This window comes from Grus americana, chromosome 8 (assembly GCF_028858705.1).
Source record: "Grus americana isolate bGruAme1 chromosome 8, bGruAme1.mat, whole genome shotgun sequence".
Lineage (NCBI taxonomy): Eukaryota > Metazoa > Chordata > Aves > Gruiformes > Gruidae > Grus > Grus americana.
This window is the reverse complement of record NC_072859.1, coordinates 3723851-3746134: the sequence shown is the minus strand read 5'-3', so window position 1 is coordinate 3746134 and position 22284 is coordinate 3723851. Positions and strand designations below refer to the sequence as shown.

Genomic DNA, 22284 nt, shown 5'->3' with positions numbered 1-22284 from the left:
TGTCTGCTCCTCTTTTTTCATGGAAGAAATTTCTGTGAAAAATAAGAGGGAGCAATAGGACACAGAGGTTTAAAGGAGGGGTTTAAAAAATAAATAGGAAATAAATATGATGCGCAGGAAGTTTTCAGCCACTATGGAAAATAAAAAAAGACCTCCAGAGGAGATAAAAATACATTAATTCAGACTTTTAAAGCCAAAATTAAAAATGGATTTAAGATTTTCCTTTTTTTCTCCACAGGTAATAATTACAGATATGTGCTATTTCTTCCATAAAACTTAATGTGGAATGGAGAGGACAAGGAATTACTTTTGATATCTTTATTTACAGTTACTTTTAATCATGTCAACCAGACGTACTCATGCACTGAAATTTCATTAATGCCCAAGGCTGACCGGGTGAGCTTCAAAACGAGAGCCTCAGCCAGCAGCCTGCAGAGCTGCTGCTCTTGAGTTCACTTACTGACACCCCACGTGCTCTTGGGCAAATTGCTAAGAGTCAAGTTTTCAGAGATCTTGGCATCCCTGGAAAGGCAGCTGGCACCCAGACATTACATTTTCAAAAGAAAATCTAATGAAAGGAAAATTAGATGCCAACTAGATGCTTAATCTATTAAGATACTTTTGAAAATCTCATTAGGCATCTAAATATCTTGGGAAAAATCCTGTCCTCTGTGGTGGAGCAAAACCCCCTTGAAATCTCTGGGAGTCATCCCACTAACTTCAGGAGGTTTGGAATTAAACTATTATATCGTACCAGTTATATTGGACCAGGTTTGTATCTCTGAACAGCAAATAGTAATCCCACAGCTGCTGTGTGGAGGAGGGATGCTCACCCTTGAGTATGGGGGTGGGCTGTTTTACCTCTTCCTTTCACCTCCCCGCTCCTGTGTCATCCCCTGGATGCAGAAAATCCCTGGTTCGGATCCACTCACCTGTGAATACGTACTACCCAAGACATGGCTTCTCCTTCCTTTTCTGTGTCTGCTTGGTAATGTGGAAGTTTTACAGTCTGCAGGAAAAAAAAAAAAAAGCTTCTCTGTGCAAATGCTGCCTTAGCATCTCACTTCCCAGTCTGGCTGTGGAGTAAATCCCTATGGATTGATCCCTATACATATCTCTGTATGCATCTTTTCATGTTTCTTAACTGCACTACACCTACTCATGGCCCAATACCTCTCTAAAGAAGCATAAATTCCCCCCGAATGATGACTGAGACAGACAAGCCCCACTGTTTTATCTCCTGATCTAGAAACTTTGGGGCAAAGAGACTGAACCCTGCGCCTTTTCCAACAAAAGAGGCTGCTGGTTCACATGTGAAAAATACAGAAGCCTGCTTATATTTTCAAAAGCATCTGAAGCTTTTCCTTTCCTTTAAGGCTTAAATACTTTCTGAACACCTGGTATTAAGGATTTCATTTTAAAGAAAACAACTTTGGATGGTAAAATTATGGCCTTACTTTGAAAATCCAATCAATAGGGAATGGATTAGTTTGCTATACAATTCCAGTACCAAAAAAAAAAAGGGAAATTGTAAATTTTTTTTCCCTCCGAAATGCCTCAGTGCTGATTTTCCTTATAGTTTGATCACAGGTAACTGACAAACAACAAGCCCAGTGTTGCATGGTGCCCAGGCATCTTCGTTCCCATGGCAGATGGAACTTGGCAGAGCTGGCCTTGCAGCCATCAGAGAGAGCTGAACGCACAAATTGTCTTGATGCTCTTTGACTCTGTCCATTCCCCGGCAGGTTCGTTTGTCTGATTACCTCTGCACGATCTTGCTCTTGCAAACTTAAGGCAACCAGGTTGGCTCCTGCGGCTGCAGGACAAAAGGAAAACAGGAATACTGCCTGACAAATGGAAGGGAACAAAACTGGAAAATTTTGCAGAGAAGCTTTTAAAACTTGCTGAAATCCAGGAATCTTTAGGAGCACGGTGACAAGTTTCCTGTAAAACAGAAGTGAACAGAATACATTGGAAATTCTTAATATAATGGTAATGCTTTTTAATAAAGTGACACACTCATATGTTTTAGAAGTTTTTACTGTAGAATTTCAAACCTTATATGTGTCACGTTTTGGCCCTGGAGGCTGCTTTTGTATAAGCCAATGTTGACATCCTCACTAATCTTCAGAGAGCTTCAAGGAAGGAAATAATATGTAAGCTGGAGGCCTGTCTGCAGAAAGCATTCTGTGTACATAATGCCATCATAAACAAAGCTACGCGTAACAAAAATACATTTATATTTTCTGGTTATCTTCGTATTTTGAAGTCTCTATATTGAATATTGTAAAAACCTTCAGCAACGTAGCAGTTGGTGTTGTTATTTTTAAGCAAGTGAAGCTGGTATCACTAAATATTGGGTGGGCTTTGATTAGAGAAAGATCAGTGCTATCAATTCTCTTTAGGAGAAATGAAACACTGCCAAACTTCATGATGATGCTCCTGATACCACGGCTCTTTGAGAGAAACTAAACCTCTAAAAAGTACCTTTCAAAAAAAGTACTCCTAATTGTTTCTGGTTAAAACAGAGTTAGAAATTTTTGTTTTCTGGGAAGCATCTTTTCAGGGGGAAGTTACAGGGTTGTGTGAAAGGGAAGGACGGCTTCTTGATTGCTAACAGTGACAACAGCTTTCATTTTTATATGGTTTTCCACCACAAGGTTAATGCAATCCTTGAATAAGAAAATGGCTGGCAAAAGACTTCTGGATAACTGGAGGAGATTGTCACAGAGACACCTGTGGAAAGATGTCCTGGTTAACAGGGAGATTCTCTCTCAGGCAGAGTAAGTCCTTCTCTAAGACAACTGATCCTTGGCTTGTGCAAACAGAGTAAAACCGAGAGCAACTACTCTCAGAATGAAAAAGAGAAATTGTGTCATTTAATTCTGGTTGCGTTTTCATCAGTGTTTATCAAGGAAAATTACTCCAGGGTGAAAGAGAACATCAAGTACAGGGGACTTGGCAAATCACCACCAAAGTTGAATATTTATGAAAATTTAATAGGGCTTGTAGATTATAACTGGTGTCTTTCAAGGCTGACTACCAAGGGATATACAGAGAAGTCATGTGATGGGAAATAAAAGTTTACAACCCCAGTCCATGTGAGTCGATTGAGGCCAGATAACAAAATTTAATCTCTGTCAACCTTCTTGTGTGTTACAGGCTAATTGCAATTGATGATAGCTCTGTGTACATGAAATCTCTTAGCAATTAGCTTGTTCTGCTTAAGCTTGGAATCAGGAATCTAATTCAGATATAACTGTTGAGTTGGAAAAGGTCTGTAAGTCCAAAAGCAATCAGAATAAACAAACACACCTCCTTCACTGAAAGCAACGTGCTTGTAAAGTCTTGTGCAAATACTTCCTGAGAATGAAAACAAAAATAAAAAAATTCTATTAAGCCCTAAAAAGGTCACAGTAGCAAGACCTTCACCTTCAGGGTGGTGACAGACTGAGGAAAGTCATCCCTAACAGGAAAACTCAGAAAGAGCTGATCTGTTTCGCATGTTGAGGTGCGCTATTCAGTGTGAGAGCTAAACTTCATGGGAGCTACTTAATCTGGCATCAACTTACCTTTTACAGTAGAAGTTCTGATGTTTAAATGCTCAGCTACATGCTGCTTATCTTACCTTAACATCTGAGCAAATTAGCGGGTCAATAGGCTAAAGCCCAACCACCCCAGCCTCAGACTGCGAAACACGAATCTTACGCTGCTCAGGAGGAAGAACAAAATCTTCCTCACATTGCAGGATCAATATCACTTAAACTTTATAAAGAGCTATTAAACCTTGTCCCATCTTTGCAGGAAGGAGACAAGTATTATCAATCTCATGAGTGCTGACATCTTGGAGATACGTGAAGTAACTTGACCGGTTGAGCTGGATCCTTGTTGTAATCAGTATGTAACATCCTCAATGTAAGAAGATATTACTTTTAAATATTAACACTTAAAAATACAAAACCTGTCTCCAGCTGAAAAATGGGTTGTTTAATGAGGGAATAAATACAATGATTCCCTTTGAATTGCAAAACTGGCTTTGGTTGTAGCAGAGTAAATATTAAAAGTACTTCTTATTAATAAACCTCAGACGTTCACTGCCTAAAACTGGATGTGCAGCACCTGATGGGCTCAATAGAACACAGACAAAATATAATGTACAATACTACATGCAGATTCCTCTGGAAGGGTACTGTAACTCCCTACTCCAAATCTGTTTACCTCTGTACAAACATCTTCTTATTTCTGTGCCGTCCATGCGTAACAGAAGAGAAGCTGGTTTTGCTGGTGAGTTAATTTTGTTTGACATCGACATCTTTCCTTAAGGTAGTGAGGACTTATTTTGGTAACATTTCAAATTTGAAATTTATATTTTAATGTGGCAATAGTATTTAACATGCAACACGGTGTTAAAATAGGGACTGAAAATGTCAGTTCTCATGAGGAGTGTTTTGTGGAAAGGCATTATTCACTTGTTTGCTTCATTCCAATATTTACAATTTTAAGTGTCAGCACTGTGAGGTTCAACTGCTTCTCTCATAATTTAGATAATTTTACTTTTTTCAGGATTTGCTCTTATTTCACAATGATAACAAATACTGCTACATTTATAAACAGCTATTACCTCTTTCCCTTCACAAATAGTGTTCATTGAGCAAAATATATGGAGAGTTTGCAAATAGGAGAATATGGTGTCACATGTTTCATGTTTACTCTTACCTTGTCTCTCTTTATCTTTTAATATTCTTTAACAGTTCATTTGGGGTTTGAGTCTTCAGTCAACTGGCAGCACGCCGTTGCTGAAGAGAGATGGCAGATGCTTGGAGCTGCACAGTCAGCAGTATCAGGCTGGCCACCCTTCTCCCCACAAAGGGGGAAAAGACACAGTGCAGCTGGGAGGCACCAGTGGGGTCCCTGGCTCCACCACGCACAACATCCCTGAGCATAAAATTCATTACTGGCCTTGTGCAAGTGGGAGAATTGACAGCGATTTGCCTTCGCTTCAGGTTTTGCTGAGATCGGGCTGCTGAGGGTTGGGCAGCAGCCAGTCTTTCCTGGTGGTCACTGCTGCTCTCCACAACCTCCCGGTGATATAGAGCTGTAAAACCTGGTAGAGAGCTTGGGTCATAATTTTGGTAATCACTTGCTCACCTACAGAAAATGGGTAAATACATTATTTCAGTGGATGGCAGACAGACCTGAGAGCAATCTCACAGATTGCTCTCAATCTCACAGAAACATCCCACATTAATAAGGCTCACCTTAGTGCTGGGTATTCAGTGGGAGACTGCATCTGACTCCAGTGGGCTGCGGAACAGACCCTAAATACAAAACATTGCATTACCTTAACTTTGCTTTTAAAAATAGACTGCTGATACCAAGAGTTATATAAATAAATGCATACATTTATTGTTCAACATAATGGGTAGATGCCCTGTGGTAAGCATCTATGTTTGTATTAGAGAAGTAGAACGTAGTTAAGGTTACTTAGTGCTGGGAAACTTAACGTTACTTGGGTTATTTTGTTATTGCTAATGTATTAACCAAATCCATCTCAGCTATGTTTCCTTATTCACTCTCTTTCCTAATAGTGCCTCACTTGCCTTTCTTCTAAAATTAATATTTATATTCCATGCTTAATGTACAGCCCTTTTCATGAAGAACCTCGAAGTTGAAATGAACATGTGGGTTTTTTCTCTCCTTGTAGTTCCCAGTTATGGGAACTATCCCACCAAAGAACAGCTGGGCTTAACATCTGATACAATTTTCCTCTTGCAACCAGATCAATTAACTAGAGAAAGTGTATAAGCTGACTGTAGGCTCAGCAACTTTATTTTCTCTAATGGTGGCTACCAGTCTTTAAGCACGATTTTCCAAAAATCCAGATTCTGGATGAGTCTACCACTCTGTCTTTCATAAGCATAAAAGTATTTGAAGCTTTAATAGATTCTGCTTCAGCATTTCATCAGTGATGATTATTCACATTCTAAGGACCAGTCTTGTTATAAGGTGGATCTCAATCCACAGTAATTATCCTATCAGAGATTAATGCTGTAGAGAATTTTAGATAAGGAGGAAACAAATGAGTGCTTCATTTGACACTCAGCAAGTGGTGACAGCTTCAGGCCCATGCTATGTGGATGCTATCAGAAAGGGGTTCATAGCTAATTACAGGTAGCCCACATGCCCAGTCACACACAGTCTCAATGCCTCAGAATAATTCAAGTTTTTCAGCAGCTTTGCTTCCCTCTGGAAGATCCAAGGGAGCAAGAACAGCATGCCAGAAACTTCAGGAAGACTGTTTTCTCCAATGTATTGCATGCAGAGCTCAAGAGGACCTCCGGACCTCTATTGAGGTGGCCAAGGGTTTTTTTCAGGGAACTCTTTTTCCCTACTTGAAGTGCTATTTGCAAAATACGAAAGCTGTGCATATGAATTGAACAAAAACCCCCCAGTTTATAGTGCTGATGCAGTGCTCCATAGGGATTGAAACATATATTCTCCAAGCAGAATCTGTAATAGCTCACAAAGTCCCTAAGCACGGAGTACAGCAGGTTTATGACTGCTAAGAAAACAATGGTAGGAAACCTAGATGAGATCATAAATGCAAGTATAAAATGAAAGAGATGAAAAAGCTGAGCTAAATATATGTTCTTATGTTCATAGATGCAGCAGAGTCTCTATCACACAAAACGTTTTTATTTTGTGTCTTGATTTTAACCTGAGGCTGTAATAGCTACTGTGGGTTTGCATCACTTGTCAGAATGGGAGGATTCATCTGAAAGCATTCATATCAGTTTATCTCTGCTGACTTCACTGGTATTATGTCTTTATCTCTCTCCTCTCTAATAAGAGAGTCCTGAATTTTCATTCTCACTTTAAACAATGAAAGAAATACCACATTCTCCTTTCTGTTCATATAAGCAGAGTCCTACCCTTTTAGGGGCGAATCCCATTTTCATTAAGTCAACACAATGTTTTTCATTTATTTCCATGGGAACTGGATCAGACTTTCATAGCATAACCTAAATTAGGTGTCACCTCGTAGTATATACATTGTAAATTTTCAGGGGACTTCATGCATTCAGGCAGTTTGAAAGGTGAAGCTAACATAAACCATATTTAGTAGATGGAGTAAGAGCTTCTTACTTAAAATCCATTAAAATAATTTCACGTGAAAACAGCCTGGCTCCAAATTATATCCAGGCCATTTCACAAAGTTAGTGATGCACAGTCAGATCTCATATGACACCATGGGGAGAGGGGGGGAAAAAGGGAAAATTAAAAAAAGTTGTAAATATTTTCAAGACAGTAATTGCTGAAGATGTAAGAAACATTGGCTGTTAACACAATCAGTGGGAAGCATTCTCCGTAAGTGTTATTTTCTGGATGTGCTTGTCTGAAGGAATTCTGCCTCTACGTCTCTCTCCAGGAAGTATTGGATAGCTTATGAATCTACTAGGCAACAGTAATTAATTGGAGACACTTAAACCCAAGAACTCCCTGGTGTGAGATAAGGTTTATTCAATTTTTAAAAAAGAACTTGGTAGGCTTTATATCCCTCTTGGGTGATGACAATTATTCATGACACTACATTTATGAAACTAAGAGCTTACATGAATATCTGAAAATACCACTAACCTCCTGAGACCAAATTTGAAGTATAAATTGAAAAATAAACTATTATAGTGTGTAGAGAATGAGTGATGAAGCATTACTGAATATGCAGAAATATTTTCTGACCATTGACTACCATGAAAAGAATTACTTAAATCGCTATAGCGCCACTGAACCCAGTGAAATACAGATATTTAAGGGTTCTGATTATGTCTTGGGGCATCATTTCTGGAAGGGCTTCTTTTTTTTTTTTAACGTGACCCATTTTCAACTACATATCCATTTTTATAATGAGAGTGATGAAAAGATTACTAACACAGAGATGAAGAGCTCTTAGATTTTTGAAGCAAGCAGGATGTTATGTGGTACATATAATTTAGTTCTCATGGTCAGAGAACAGAGGTATCTAACTATTAATGACATTATATGGTGAAAAAACAGATCTGTGATCAGCTGAAGGGTCCAGATTCCAGGAGAAACAAAAAACATGAATGTAGCTTGGGTTACAAAAGTTTTAGCTGAGTAGAAGCTGTCTCATACTGATGAAGGAATATTATTGCTGGGTCTTTGTATCAGAAAAAAAAATTCTTCCTTATTACTGCAACCTTTTCTTTTCATTCCTCAAATGCAGAGGGCTTTGACGAGGTTACGTTACAAAACAGGTTCTGTATATGGCAAACTCAGAGTATATACACTCTGAGTATATATATAGTATATATATATTTTATACACAAGAGTATAAAGTGGCCTCCTACAAAAGAGGTCAAGTGGCTTCACCTGAAGATGAAAAGCAGGGAAATAAAAGTACTTTGTCTCAATGTCTGCTTCCCACGATCTCGGCACTGACCTGTGACAGAGCGTATCGTTTTTAGGCAAGCTGTATGGGGTGTTTGAATTAAGAGCCTATGTTTAGCTTGTTTCTTACAACATGCACACTAACTGGGCTGGGAGACCTCATGACTGTTATGCCAGCAGAGTTTAGGAGAGGCATTTTTATTTGGAAAGGCATGATAAATCCCTATCCTGTGAATGTCCTCTAGGGATTGTTTAAGAATAATGCAAAACCAATTCGGAAAGATGTTTAATAGAAAAACATTGCCCAGTAGCACATGATGAAATATAACTGGACAAAGAGTTTGAAATTTAACTTAAACATTTCACTTGAGATATTTTCCTAGTGACAAAGTTTTCAGAATGTTTTCACTCCAAGTGTAATTAATCTGTAATGTAAATACTATCCATGTATTCAGGGAATAGTAGATCTAATTGAGAAGTGTGTATCAAATAATACGTACAGTGTGACAGTCCTCCTGTATTTACACTGCTTTATTTCAGCAGTAGCTCTCAAGTAAGTAATTTTTTTTCTCTGAAGCAACAGAATACTTATTTTCATCTACAAAGGTACATATTTTCTAGATGGTTTGGAAATTCTTGTACCGTATCATGGAAGATTTCTGTCATTTAGACTTGTAAACCAGCAAAGTCATACATCAGCACTAGTACTTACAACCTGAAATTGCTATGGGCGGACATGTGCAAAACACATGATTTAATTCTATTCAGTAGTTGAAAATGTAATGTTTCATGGTAAAGCATCATCAGTTTGAAGGATTTTATTACTTTCATTTAAAAAGTTATCAGTTCCCATTCAGGTTGGCATGTGCTGGCCAGGTGGAAATAATTTCTGTTCTGTTCCAGAGGAACGAGCATCTCTACTCCCAAATGTTTCAGTAAAAAGGATAAGGATAGAAGAGGTTTGAAGACTGAACTCTTCCTTTCTCTCTATGGCCCCTCAATCAGCTTCTTACATCAAAGTTGTGGCTGACAGACAGCTCTAGGTAAGTACTGACTAAGTACTGCTCGGTTCTACCCGGGCTGCCTCTCTTCTGGGGTTAGAGAAGTGACAACATGAATGTACCTAATCTGATGGCTGTGAAAAACTAGAAGTGCAGTGGAGATTGTGTTTTGAAGAAGGAGGAGTCTGTCGTAGGAGGTTATTTAAGAAAACAAAGCATAAATCATAACACCTACTTGCGTGGTAAGGGAGAAATGTACTCAGTCATGCTATCACGGATAAACAAAGCAAGGAGGTGAAAATAGTAGGAGTGTCTGTCTGAATAATGAGGGGTTTGGATATATGGACAAACTAGACTATTTGGGAGCAATAAGAAGAGATTTCAGAGCAGGCTTCCTTTCTCTTGCCATCTCTGACATGCAGACAGTGCAAATAATAATGGAAAATGCAAACTGTGCTGCCAGATCTGTTCTTCATTTTTATTCTGCTTGATGTTTTTAGTGAAGGGAACATCTTGCACTTTCCTGGATGGCTCAGCTTCAGTTTCTGTGACAGTTTTTAAACTGCCCTTACCCCCGCAAAAAAAACCCAAACAATGGAGGTGAGCAAGGTACAGGAGCATTAAAAGCAAAATAGAGCTGAACAGCAATATAATTATCTGAATTAAAAGTGATTTCTAGGTAGTCAGTGCATGAGTAATAACAGATAATGCAAGTGTCACTATACCAGATCTAACATGCAAACATCCACCCACCTCCCCCTGAATGTCAAGATCTCCTTCAGATGTCTGGCTAGCCAAGGATTTTCTGTGCAGACTTACATCTGGTAGAAGCATGTAGAAGTGATGGCTAATACAACTGCCTGTGAAGGTGATTAAGTCATTTAAAAAACCCCTGTAACCCCTAAAACCCACATTGCAATTTCAAAAAGAAAGGAGCACCATAAACAAGCTGTCAAGATAGAAAATGAGACACAGTACCCCTCCCCTCTGGCTTTATCCAAGTCTTCTTTTGCCTTTTTTCTGCTCTAGCTCTGGCATATCTAGGCCAGCTTTTAATAATTACCAGGAAATGGAAAATGGTTGCTGAATGGTGTTAAAGGAAGATTCTCACATTTAAAGCCTATGTTAATCTAATATGCTCCAGGAAAAAAGCTTACTCAGAAGAAAACAAAAAAATATTGCATTACTAGATAATTGGTGCATTATATAATAGCACTTACCGATCCAGCTGCGTTTTACCTATTTACCCATCCTTCCAAGCGCACAACACAGTAATTGTTACCACACCTTAGAAACTTTCCACAGAAAGGTGTGGTCTATTGTCAGAATTACATCAGATCTCGAACTTGCATCCACAGTGAGGAAGTAGTTAGAACCTGCCAGGAACTGCAGCAGAGAGAAGGAAGAAATTTGGAAGAAGAAAGTAAAAAAACCAACCAACCAAAACAAACAAACAAAAAGACTGAAAGCTTACCATAAATGCCCCCCTCCCTCTTTTTTTCTTCTTTTTTCATAGAATTATTTAGGTTGCAAAAGAACCTTAAGGTCATTTTCAGGTTATTAAAAAAAGATTTGCATAAAGGTTTGTTTGGAGAATGGGAAATAGGTGAGGAGAAGGGTGCTAGCATACCATCAGCTATTAACAGTATGCAGAATATGGGTCTGAAAGAAAGATTTACAAATGCTTCAGGCAAAGCCATAAAGGACAGGAAGGTGTTTGGGAGCCAGCATAGCTCATGTGACTGGCAGTGGTATGCAGTCTTCTGCACGCTGGTCACCAGGTTAAATTCTGGCCAAGCAGGGTTAGAAATTGCCACTGCCAACAAAACTGGCACTCGATTTGGGCATGATATTATTAGGACATATGATAAGTTGAGGCATATATAGAAATTTAATTTCCCTTCTCTAGCTGACAGATACAACCCAAATACATGAATTAGCATTGTTTGGTTCATGTCTGTTTTCCGAGATACTTGTCAAATTAGGGAATGTCAGAGTGCACAGAAAAAAAGTTTTCCTGAAGCAACTTTTTAAAAGATTTAAAGAATCTGAGAAGTACTCGGAGTATATCCAAATTTTCTAAAGGGGAAAAAACCCACTAAGTAGTCTGCAGAAGTTATTGTAGTGCTAGTTTTATCAGTAGATTGGCAATAAATCCATGAGCTTATATATAGAAACAGAACTGTATTAGCATTCTGTGAAAAAAAGGCTATTTTAGTCTGTTCATCCACTAAGGAGGTAAAGCAGACTGTTATGTCAGCCTTGACAGCAACTCTGAGTTTTTCTGGATATGTCTAAGAAAAGGGTTTTATAACTACCACCATATGGAGGTATAACATGTGATGCAGCCTAAAGCTATTTCCTTTGAAAGCAGAGCTCTAGATTCCTGTAATAAAGCCATGGATGTAAAAGCCTGTTGTGAACTTGGCAAAACAAAGTATCTGACTGGTTAAGTTACAGCACATTTCACTGCAATAAATTTGCAGTTTCCTATTAGTACTTGCAGTGGGATATAGAATAACCATACATTTAATTTACCTGTGATTTTTTGGCCGAGGACCTCAAGAAAGGGCTTTAGGTAGCTCTGGTCCTATGAGTAGCTGGTTAGTCCAGAGCCACGTGGGACATCTCAACCCGAACAGACACTGAGGTTGTGAGACTATTTCAAACCTTAGTAGGGCCAGAAAGGACAGAGGTCTGGGAAAGTGTCTAAATCAAACAATATTTGTGGCATCCACTGGATTATTTTTGAACAGAAGAGTATGGTGTGTCGTGCTGCTCTGGAGCTACTCCAGGCACAGGGATATTTCAGACAGAGGGGTTATGATACAGAGTGCAGAATTTCCGTTTCCTTTATGCTAGCGCCCATTAAATCAGTATGTAAAGATCAGGTTGGTCGTTTTAATGGAGAAGACATCTACTGTCTCTTACCTTCCCCAAATTTTCCTCCTAAGAGGGACAGTTGGGAGGAAGAGGCTTTATCTCTCATTGGTGCAAAAATAGCTCCACTGCTGCTTTTTGCTTGTCCTTTGTCCCCCCTGCAGGGAAGTGAATTGCTTTGCGAAGTCTTTTCCTCTGCTTTCTGCTTTGCTTTTTTTTCTTTGAGTGAGGAGGCTGCAGCACGAGGGCATATCTTCTTCCGTGTGTGTGTGCTTTTTTCTCTTTCTGTACAATCCTGCACGTGTGCTCCTTTGTCCTCTTTCCTACATCTTGCCACAGAAGCGAGGCAGTGTGTAGAGCAACGTGCACCCACTAGTACGGGTGAACTCCCTTTCTATTTTAACTAGTGAGCAGACAGGAAAATATTCATAAAAGCAAACATTAAACCAGAGTTTTGGAAAGTATGGTGATCGTTACAGGTTACAACAAGACCAAGAATCTTAGTTGCTACAGGTTCTAGCCAGATCTCTGTGTTTGGTTAAAATAATATACATTTATACTTACTTTGAATAAAAGACCATAACCATAATGGTATTTAACATGAGCAGGTGTACATGTCAGGGCTTAAATTCAGTGAAGAATATGACTAAAATAATTGTCGGCTCTCTTTCTTGACCAGGAGTTACTATCTTATTAACTGTGGGGCACAGGTTTACACAAGATGTTGTCCTGAGTAATAGCAGAGGTAATCATTGGCATCATGCAAAATAATGCTGCAGTGTTAATGGGGAGATTTTTTTAATTAACAGTCTTTAGGGGATAAGAATCATGGCCATAACTTTGAAAGCATTTGCAAGTAAATGTACTGTACATAACCAAAGTAAATCTACTCAAGCTCTGGAGCACAGCAGAGAGAAACAAGTGTTAGGAACTCAATCTAAGGAGATGGGGCATTACCATAAAAGCGTAATCCTCCTAAAGAGGAATGCTATTTCCATCGCCACCTTGAAGAAATCATAAAAGTTAGATCACCATACATCAATCAGTAGGTCAACACGATTTTATCAGACAAAGCTATTGCCACAGAGACTCGAGCTGCTTGGCCCAGGCTTTCTGCAGCGCTGGATGAAATAACTTTGATGGAGCACCAATTCTTGTGATTATTTGCAATGTGATTATTTGCTACTGTTCAGTTTTTATTTATAGGCTTACAGTACTTAATGGACACAGGGTGAATTCAGTGGCAGGAGGTACATTGAATATCTACATACACATATTTGCATTAACAAAATAAGTTGACAGCAAGTGACATTATGGATGATTAAACTAGAGGTAGTAGGTAACTAATCACATCCGCTGAACAACTGTGAAGAACTGGAAATGCTTTTAATTGTAGATTAGGTAGAACTGTACCTACTGTTGACATTGAGTGAGTCCCATCATCTACCCTATCATTTACTGGACACCATTGGGCACACCATCTGCATATGGAGACAAGCATGCGGTGGAAGGGTTTGGGGGCACAGCACAGAGACTGAGGCAAGCAGAGCAGCCTTCTCCATCAGTTGGTTTGCTGTGTCTCCTGGTGGCTTTGCAGGGAGCTTCCCTCTCAGGAACTGCCATGACAGCACTCCATCAGCACACCACTAGCACGGAAGTGTGGAGGGAAGACATCGCTAATTAAAACTCAGCTAACAGGGCAGCCTGAAGCATGTCTACTTTCCTGTGAAACTCACATTCCCACAAGGACCTGCGTCTTCGTCAGAGCAAAATGCCTGTGCTCTTAAACTCATCCAGAGTGTGAATCCTTTCCCTACCTGCCTTGATTCTGGGATGTTTCCCTTCTCTGGAGGAGCTTGTTCTCCATCACACGATGCTGGGGCCCTTGCCTCAGGCAGCCAGCCCTGCTGAGGTGAGGGGGGGATGCTGGAGTACAGCCTCTGCAGCACCATCACCCCCATGGCCCTTGCCTCAGGCGGCCAGCCCTGCTGAGCTGAGAGGGGGATGCTGGAGTACAGCCACTGCAGCACCATTGCCCCCATGGCCCTTGCCTCAGGCAGGCAGCCCCACTGAGGTGAGGGGGGGATGCTGGATGCCCTCACGGCTCTGGTGGGGGGACTCCCAAAGGGATTTTTCCTCCTCATACTGTAAGGAGATTTAGGTTAGAAAGGGGACCTAAAAGGTGCCCTTTTAAAACATAAAGCCTCTCTTCATCTTCCTTCAGGCTGCAGTCTCCCGTTGTTCCCCACAGGGCACTGAATGGCCTTTCATCAACAGTCACTCGCATCCTTTCTGGCTTAGGATATTTTTTATCATCTCATCCATTTTTAGCCCCATTCAGAATTCTGCACAATGGACAAGCTTCTTCCTCCCCCAGCACTGGCTGCAACACGGTGCCATCCCTCCTTTGTGTTTCCCTGCTGCCCCCCGTGGCGTCCATGTTGTCCTCAGCCCTAGCCTGTCCCCACCTCAGGGGATGGCCTGCCAGGAGCCATTTTGGCTGCTCAGGGGCCAAAGTCTGACAGCCCACGGGTTGTGGCAGACACAGATGCCTGAGGGAAGAAGGCAGGTAATGGAGAGACAGCCACATGCCCAGGTGGCCACGACAAGGCAAATTTGGGGCAACTCTGCAGTGCAGGTGACACTAGAAATGCAAAATGAGAGCAGGCATGGGGCTGGAGGTGGATTTAAGTGCTGCATGGGGGCTGTGGCACTGGGGAGTGTGCTGGAGATGGGGTTTCTGGCAGCCCCCCACTCAGCCCTGTTGTTAAATTTTGAGTAAATTCATCATCATCATTGGGCTTTTTTTATCAGAGCTCATGTACCTCGAGTCAAACTGCATTTCTTGCTGCGTGTGTGTGGGAAGAGGCAGTGCTGCAATGGCCATTCGTGTCTCCATTACAGCTGGGGGGATGAAAATTGGAGGGCAGAGCAAAACCGCGATTTTCCTTTTAATGTTTCAATTTATACTTTCAACTTTTAGGAAAAAGGGATCAGTAACAAGAGAGGAAGGGTGGTGTTTGTGACTCAGGCACTTGTATGTCTCATGCAGACACCGCAGACGTACCCTTAATGGTGTGAATAGTCATTTCACTTAAACGGGGCCTACTTAGGCATTGAAAATCAGTCATGTGGCCGTGCTTTGCTGAGCTGGGACCCTTGCTAACCCTGCCTGAGCTTCTGCTCACTGACAAAAAGCCCTTGAATGCAAAAACTGAGGCAGGAGAGCCAATTCCTGACTTCAAGCAAACTTCCTATTACATGAGGGAGGAAAAAGGGATTTCAGACGTTCAGTATTAATGGTTCCAGCCTGATCCAAAGCCCACCAAAATTGGTCTCAGCCTAACTCCAGTTCAAGGAGGATCTTTCAGTCATAAGGTATTATTTGGAACAGAGCAGCAGGAGAAAAAAAGTTAGTCTGAACGAAAAGTACACAACAAACTTCTGTGTAATGTGAAAATGGATAATAAAAGCTGTCCTAGCACACTAAACATTCCCCCTATTTGTAATTGCATTACCTTTCTATCTTCTAGTATCCTTGTTCAAGAGTATGCTTAAAATTAACTATGCTATATAAATTTGGGAGCCATAATTCACAAAAGTGGATTGAAAAGTTGCATTCGCTTGTCTTCTCCTTTGTGGAAGGAATGAGAGGCCAGAGCCCAGGCGCTGCAGCAGGGAAAAGAAGTGGTCTAGTTAAAGGAAGGCAGGCAACAAAGAGGGAATACACAACGTGTATAAACATGTGGAGGGATAGGAGAGGACTTTGGAAATCATATCCATACAGAATTACAAATACAACCTAAACCCTAATACTGGAAGCTGGTCACACCAGCTGCAGTCTTGCTAAAGTTTCCATTATACTAACATGTTTTCACCCGCTTCATTTTTGGGCAGAAGTCCTGCATGACCTGTTGCTGCTTGAAGACTAGTGTTAGAAAACCTGAGCAAAAATTCCTTTGTTTCTTCTTGAAAGCATGGCAGGAAAGTAGAATAAATATACATTTCTCCTATTGTAAAAACATTTTAATTATGCTCCTTAAAATGCTAATGCAAAAAGTAAAAAAAACAACTGACAGATAAAATTGGAAGTGTGGATGACTCTTTCAGGATCGCAGCCATAACCAGAGAAGTCTTATATTTTGTTTTGAAATTGCTCATTCAGTACCTGGACAAGTTTGTTTAAAACCTTCATCCTGCAAACATCTAAAAGTATTAATTTCATACTCGTGAATGGTTATTAAAATCAATGGATGTGAGATCACACTCTAAATTCTGTTAAATTACTTCATGTTTAGTTTACTAAAGCTAGCAGCTCTAGGGTTGTCTGGTTGTGATCGAGACAATTTACCTAGGAAAGATTATAAGCCTGTCAATCAAAGCATTTGCAAAAAATTTCAAATACAACTGCTTTCACATCTGGGGGTGGCAGACTGCCCATTTTTGCTGAAAAGATTTTGTCACAATGAAACGCATCTGATGCCACATGGTTTAAAACCACTCCTCCAGAAAATGGTTTCCAATATAAACATAACAGCCCAAATCATTTCTCCGTTATGCATAGCTTTCATGCAAGGACAGCAGGAACGTTGCCCCTGAATAATCATCCTGCTTATATATAGATGCTTCCCAGATTGCTATCTGTAGCAGCAACTCTGCGCTCTGCAGAAGAAGCTAAAATATTTTCTGGAGGCAAGGTTTGCCATAGAGGGGCTCCACAAGTAGCAAAGAGGCTTCTTCTAATCTAATTTTTTTTTTTCCCCCTGAATATTAGCTCCTCTCAGTGACAAACGAGTGATGGACAGTACCATCTCTTACAGAATGTTAAATGCCCACCAGATGATACCTGTATTTACTGGAAACACCTAGTAATCCTGCCTTCCCTGAGGGACAGTGGGAAATGAAAAGAAAGAGCCTGTCAGTTGTTTAGTTGGATTCTAAGAAGTCACATGGTGAAAAGGTCAGTGCAAATTGGGCATGCGCTTTATAATTAGTTTCCAGAGATTAGTGATATGCTAATGACCCAAATTCCAAGAGTTGTTCTTAATGCACACAGAGGGCATGCAGGTGTGTTGGATTCATAATCTCAGCAGCACAATAGGAAATACGGACTCTAGAAGGAAAGAAAACAGAGCTAAAGCTATTTTAAAAGAGATTCTAGTTTTGAAAGTTGAAAAGGAATATATTAAAGGAGGAAAACAAAAAGACCAGGACAGTGTGAAAGACACTAAGTAGCCTCAGTAAACTAGAAAGTGACAAACCAAACGAGCAAGATTTTACACATATATTGGCTTCTGCTTCACATATAATTGCTTAAATTATTGACTTCTCCCAAGAGAAGGTCTTTCCCAGTCATTTGTAGCTACCATACAAATGTACGTGCTTAGATTATCCAGGCACTGCCTGGTGGGTACCATAACCTTGTGGCTGAAATGGAGCAAGCACAGCATCACATTGTTCTCTGTCAGGTCAACACCACAACCGTTCTCCTCCCTCCCCTTCCAAAAGGCATGGCGGGGGCAGAAAGGAAAGAAATCCCAAAGGATTAGATCAGTGTCAGAGCATTAACACTTAGTTGATGACAACTGTAAGGATTAATTCAAGCTGGTTAAATCCTTCTTAGCTAGAATAGGAACCAGCAAACCATCTGGTGGAAAGAGCAGTATGACAGGGCTAAAAGGAAATGCTGTCTGAGTAGTCAAAGGAAAAATAAACCTTTCCGCAGACGTTTGGGAACTGCTGTGTTTCCTAAGCATCTGGCCACAGCAAGTGACAGTTTTGATTACAGTAGTTTAAATAAACAGTGTGGTAAAATATTGTGTTTCCAGCTCAGAAAAAAAAAAAAAAATCCGGTTTTAAGCTTTTAAATTTACTATAATAATGCACAACACTTGCACAGAAAGACTATGTAAAAAATCATGCATTCTGTGAAAAAATATTATACCGTACAATCTGTTTTCCTGCTAATGTCTGTTCTGTTGCCAGACTACATTATTCTATTGCTTCATTACTGAATGATCTTTACAGGTAAATCTCTCTTTCCCCCCACTGTTCTCAGCAGCCCTTTTCTACTTCCCTCCTTTGAGAGAGGTGCTATTGGTCTCTGTGCACACTTTGCTTTTCCGTGAAGCAGAATAAATGAAGTGTGTGTAATCACAAAGCCAAAATACAAGTGACCCAAATTTACAGATAAGGTCAGTATCACAACTCTTGGGGCTCGTAAAGATGGGCTGGCCTACAAAGACAAGGTGATCAGCCTCATAAACTGCTCTGAGGTTACCTCTCCAGGAATTAAGAGTGTTTGTCTCTGGAGAAGATCAGACAATGTAAATTGGATTTGTGGTGAAGTCTCTCCTCTCTGCTGTCACTCCACTGATAGTTATACTAGAAATAAGGTCTTGCTTCTGATGGGTTTAAGCTTGGTTCACTTGTTTTAGTCTCCTTATAAATAAAGGAATCTGATGAAACCTTGTAAGAATTTAATTTGCAGCCTCTGTTTTATGAGGTACATGCTGTTATCATTGGCTTGTATATAACAGCAATAGGCTCACTGTGAAAGCTTGGTGGTGACTCCGTGTGCACTCTCACAGGAAGGAAGTTTCCGAAGGGCATTCAGTAAATATATTTTTCATTCACTTTGATGTCTTAGTTGTTCCCCTTTTAAATTTAGAAATTCTGTTGTTTGTTTATCACAGTCTTGAAATATAAAAGTGTTTATACAGCTTACGTTGTTGTTCCATGGCAAGGTTTTACTAACTTCCTGATTATAGAGAGCTTGTTTGTCAATGGAAAGTTTTCATCCTGTTGCTCCCCAAATATTGCCATGCGAAGGAATTTATAAATGCAGCAGACTGGCATGTCAGCTAATGTAGCAAATGGCTTTGACATAGAAGTACTGAGCAAAAGTGTGATTTCGTGATAGAAAAGCACTGAAGCATTGGTTCACACTCCTCTTTTGAATGTGGAAATTCTTGGTGTGAAAATGGCAGAGTAAAGCTGAATAGAAGAGTCCTAAGATCTGTAAGGCTTGTCTGGTACTTGCAATGAACCTGTTCTGTGCAGGGCTAGAGGCAATAAAAGTCAACATGCTTTGAGCCTATATTGCTACAACAGGCAACCAAATTTTCCTTAAAAATGCTGGTGTGGACAGTAGTCCTGTTCTTGAGCCTCTCTGAATGCTACTGGGTTTGAAAAAAATGTTTTCAGAATAAATTGTTTCATCCCTGCTCAGAAGTTTCATAGATTTTAAAAGACTCTTTTCTCTCAGTGGAGTCTAAAATAAAGATAAATTGGGAATTTTTGGATCCAGATTTGAAATAACAGGATCAAAGGAATCAAAATATCAGCAAAGATAAAAGAGCTTGTTTGCCAATGTGAGGTCTTACTGCTGATACTGAGGGCTCTTTCAATCCTTGGCAATGTCAAGCAGGAAGCATCTGTGTGTGCTTATCATCTTTTTTACAACACAAAATCACACATTTCTGGCCTTTACCTTATCAAAGAGAAGACAGTAAGATGACTCTTAACAATGTCAGTGTGTCAGAATATTGGACGTACCCCAAAATCTGGAGTGACTTGGTTTGTGTCCTTTAGATCAGTTTATGGGCCGTTTGTCTAATAACATTAAAACTGTGTGAAAGGTTGAAGCCGTCCATCCCCTTTTGCTTTGATCTTGATGATAGTCCATCAGTGTGGTCAATTGTTCTCATAAAACAGCTGTGCCCTTAGCATGAAGAATAAATAACAGGAATGAGTCATCGTGGCAAACTTACAGGAGTCCTGAAGGAAAAAATTATCCTGGAAAACTGAGTCATCAGTATGCATCTTCACAAAACATCTTGCTAAATCATAAACTGTACAGCAAGATTCCCAATGCTATCAATAATTGTTTACTGATTATTGATTACTAATTACTAGCTAAGACTTAGCATGGTGCTCCAAGCATATCAGCTCAAGACAGAACAGTAAATGCTATATAGGGGTTTTTTTGATAAAAGTACATTAAATTATTATTTTTTTAAATTTCACTCTGATTTTAGGCATCATGAAAACAGGCATGCTGATTTGGACCAATGTATTGCACAGCCCACTACTTTGACTCCAATAACGGACAGAAGTGGATCGATGACAAGAAAAAAGTAAAAATTTAGTAAGTATATATCACACCTTTCCCTCTCTTACTCTTCCTCCACCTACTCCCACCCCCCAGACATTTTCAGGCAAGGCTGATGGGATTTGTGAATTTTGTTGTCCCAGCTGCAGCTCTTTCCTAAGCATTTGTCCCGTTGCCTTGTGATCTCATGTAAGCGTTTTGCTTATTAAAAATTACAATGGCAACAAATGGAAAGAGCGACAAAGGTACAGAACAACGTCCATGTGAGGTTTGATTGAGTAGAACTTCACAGCCAAAACACAAAAGGAGACAGTTCATTACATAGCTTGTGGTAGACCTGTACAGCTCTTCACGAAAGGACACTGTAGGTGCACAAAAGTCCCATTAGTTTGAAAGAAAGCTGACCAAGTGCTTTGGAAAGAACCAATGATGTTGGTTTGTTCTGAACCTGACTTTCGCTAGCTTCACTTTCTCTTCCAGCACAAGAACCAGTGCATGAGATGAATAGTTAATTCTTATTCACCGCCTCCAGGCTATTCAGGACTACATAAACATCTAAAATATCCCCTTGAAGTCAAGTCTTTTCTGTGCTGTAGAGTTTCCACTTAATTTCTCATATGGAAGTTGTTTCATACATTTGATCATCCTCATTGCTCTCTTACAAACCTTTTCCATTTTTAATGTTTTATGTTTGACCAGAGCTTCACAGAGTACTCAATGTGAAAGAGCCATGGATGTATGTAATGGCATAATGTTATTTTCTGTTTCATGCTCTATTACTTTCGTAATAACTCTTGAGAATTGGCTATCCTTTTTGACAGCTGCCAAGCATGAGTTGATGATTTCATGAAAGTCTTCATCTAAACCCCAGTTCTTGCTGTGCCTGTTTTCCTTTAGCTGTTCAAAATGTTGATTTAATAATTCCAAGACTAATGAATAATATTTTTCATTACAGCTATTTACAAGATCATACTCGTATATGCACGCTGAAGTTAATTAGCTTTAATAGTATGAGTGATTTCAATCTGCATCTTTAGGCATCTTAATATCTTTTTTACATTTGGCCTGAAATGAGTGTTAAATATCTTCTTGTGGCAGTTTGGGGTCACCATAATCACAGTTGCGTAACAGAATATGTGAAACAAAGCTATGCCATCTGCAATTACACATTCTTTGTAATGGATAATTAATGAGATACCTTCAAGTTATTGAAAATATGTTCATATGCCTATGATTAATCATATAAATCCACAACTGGAAAGCAGTATTAGTGTTTCTTTTTTTGTCATTCTGTCACTCCAGGATTGATCATAACTTCTTTTTCCTTTAGTCTAACTCCCAAGGTCTGGGTCTCTTTTTCCCATAGTAAAAAGTTGCTAGTGGTCTCAGGGAAGAAGCTTTTGCCTTTGGCAAGGCCTTAAGTCAAAAGAGGTGTTCCATTTTCAGTGTTCGAGAATGAGGTAGACCAATGGAAACAGTCCATAAACGAGGGATGAGAGTTATCGGGGATGTGGAAAATAAGGTGTATGAGGCAATCTGAAAGCATGAGGATTGTGTAGCTTAAGGAAAAGGAGACCAAAGAAGAGCCTAAGTTTTCAAGGAATAAAAGGTGCTGTGAAGGCAAAGGGATTACTCTCTTTTCCATGTCCATGAAGTCTATAATACATAACATCGAAAAAAATGAGTTTGCAGCAGATTTTCTGGAAAACTGTCACGTCTCCACCACAGCGGTCTTGAAACAAAGGTCTACTATTCCTGTAACGAGGCCAGTCAGCAGCTGAAGAGTGAGGAATGTGGTTACAACCTCAGCAGCACCTGGGAGTCAAGAATACCTGCCTCTCCCAGAAGTAAGACCAAGAAAGACCTTGTTGATCCTTGCAC

The 22284-nt window shown here is 39.9% G+C and overlaps 1 long non-coding RNA gene across 1 annotated transcript; it reads left to right on the top strand.

Moving 5' to 3' along the window:
* The first annotated feature begins 2666 nt into the window (after window positions 1–2666).
* On the top strand, window positions 2667–20417 carry LOC129209134 (uncharacterized). The gene is made up of 3 exons (XR_008577994.1): window positions 2667–2783; window positions 9313–9452; window positions 20330–20417. It is a non-coding gene; the product is annotated as an uncharacterized LOC129209134 (long non-coding RNA).
* Window positions 20418–22284: the final 1867 nt, after the last annotated feature.